Consider the following 2500-nt stretch of genomic DNA (forward strand, 5'->3'; position numbering starts at 1 on the left):
TTAAGCACATGGTATATTACTGGATTGTATTTTTCAATCCATAATATTAATAGCATAAAAAGAAATATAGAAAATATATTCTTGAACACCTCATATTTGAACGAAATTTTATAATAAATAAGAATCTTAGTATTCCCAAAAACAATAAAATTTCAATATTATTATTTCAAATAATATATACATTTAGAGGAACGTCTAGCATAAAATATTATTTTATTCTAGGATTGCCTTAAATGTAAAAAACCAAGAAAATAATATTGTTGTTATAATGAAGTAAGTAGTACGGGATGAAAAGATTGAATATTTATTATTAAGAAAATTATATTGGTGTTAAGAAATAATTATGTATGTTTCTTTAAAATAGCAAAAAGCTAAAATATAAAATAAATATAAATATTTTTATACAACCTCAACTCATATGGGACTACCCCCTGAATTTAAGCATATTAATGAGGGGAGGAAAAGAAACTAACAAGGATTTTCTTAGTAGCGGCGAGCGAAAAGAAAATAGTTCAGCACTAAGTCACTTTGTCTATATGGCAAATGTGAGATGCAGTGTATGGAATATCTTAATATCTAGTATGAGAAATTAACGATTTAAGTCCTTCTTAAATGAGGCCATTTACCCATAGAGGGTGCCAGGCCCGTATAACGTTAATGATTACTAGAAAGATATTTCCAAAGAGTCGTGTTGCTTGATAGTGCAGCACTAAGTGGGTGGTAAACTCCATCTAAAACTAAATATAACCATGAGACCGATAGTAAACAAGTACCGTGAGGGAAAGTTGAAAAGAACTCTGAATAGAGAGTTAAATAGTACGTGAAACTGCTTAGAGGTTAAGCCCGATGAACCTGAATATCCATTATGAAAAATTCATCATTATAACTGTGATATTTATAATATTATAGTAATAGTGTGCATTTTTTTCATATAAGGACATTGTAATCTATTAACATAATAAAATATTTATCAAAAGATCATTGGTGTTAAGTTTATTCAAATTAATTTGCTTTTAGCTTATTAACATAGAATAAATACTGATGATTTGATAAAGTGTTGATAGATTTTACATATATAATGCTTAAATTCTTTTGAATTTTACAATAATATTATTATCATTGATTTTAATATTAATTGTATGCATTTATATGATTAACAATGCGAAAGATTCAGGATACCTTCGGGACCCGTCTTGAAACACGGACCAAGGAGTCTAACATATGTGCAAGTCATTGGGTTATATTAAACCTAATGGCGAAATTAACTTAACTTTTATATAATGGGATTAATTTTTAGTGAAATATTTTACTATTAATTCAATCCCGGGGCGTTCCATATAGTTATGTATAATGATAATTTATTATTATTTATACCTCTAACTGGAGCGTACCTTGAGCATATATGCTGTGACCCGAAAGATGGTGAACTATACTTGATCAGGTTGAAGTCAGGGGAAACCCTGATGGAAGACCGAAACAGTTCTGACGTGCAAATCGATTGTCAGAATTGAGTATAGGGGCGAAAGACCAATCGAACCATCTAGTAGCTGGTTCCCTCCGAAGTTTCCCTCAGGATAGCTGGTGCATTTAAATATTATGTAAAATAATCTTATCTGGTAAAGCGAATGATTAGAGGCCTTAGGGTCGAAACGACCTTAACCTATTCTCAAACTTTAAATGGGTAAGAACCTCACCTTTCTTGATATGAAGGTTGAGGTTATGATATAATGTGCCCAGTGGGCCACTTTTGGTAAGCAGAACTGGCGCTGTGGGATGAACCAAACGTAATGTTACGGTGCCCAAATTAACAACTCATGCAGATACCATGAAAGGCGTTGGTTGCTTAAAACAGCAGGACGGTGGACATGGAAGTCGTAATCCGCTAAGGAGTGTGTAACAACTCACCTGCCGAAGCAACTAGCCCTTAAAATGGATGGCGCTTAAGTTGTATACCTATACATTACCGCTAAAGTACATGATTTATAATACAATTTCGGTTGGATTATAAATTTTGAAACTTTAGTGAGTAGGAGGGTACAATGGTGTGCTTAGAAGTGTTTGGCGTAAGCCTGCATGGAGCCGCCATTGGTACAGATCTTGGTGGTAGTAGCAAATAATCGAATGAGACCTTGGAGGACTGAAGTGGAGAAGGGTTTCGTGTGAACAGTGGTTGATCACGAGTTAGTCGGTCCTAAGTTCAAGGCGAAAGCCGAAAATTTTCAAGTTTTAATGAATTGTTGAGAATATATAATTATTATGTTTTCTTCATAGTAATTAAACACTTGAATAATTTTGAACGAAAGGGAATACGGTTCCAATTCCGTAACTTGTTGAGTATCCGTTTGTTATTAAAAATGGGCCTTGTGCTCATCCTGGCAACAGGAACGACCATAAAGAAGCCGTCGAGAGGTATCGGAAGAGTTTTCTTTTCTGTTTTATAGTCGTACTACCATGGAAGTCTTTCGAAGAGAGATATGGTAGATGGACTAGAAGAGCATGA

At 33.6% G+C, this 2500-nt stretch overlaps 1 non-coding gene across 1 annotated transcript in view; it reads left to right on the plus strand.

The window, feature by feature from the left end:
- The first annotated feature begins 404 nt into the window (after positions 1-404).
- LOC128923644 (large subunit ribosomal RNA) overlaps positions 405-2500 on the plus strand; it is a 3984-nt gene continuing 1888 nt past the window's right edge. Inside the window, exon 1 of the ribosomal RNA XR_008472393.1 lies at positions 405-2500. This exon is cut by the window's right edge and continues 1888 nt beyond it. This is a non-coding gene — a ribosomal RNA (large subunit ribosomal RNA).

This window comes from Zeugodacus cucurbitae, unplaced genomic scaffold (assembly GCF_028554725.1).
Source record: "Zeugodacus cucurbitae isolate PBARC_wt_2022May unplaced genomic scaffold, idZeuCucr1.2 ctg00000024.1, whole genome shotgun sequence".
NCBI classification, from domain to species: Eukaryota; Metazoa; Arthropoda; class Insecta; order Diptera; family Tephritidae; genus Zeugodacus; species Zeugodacus cucurbitae.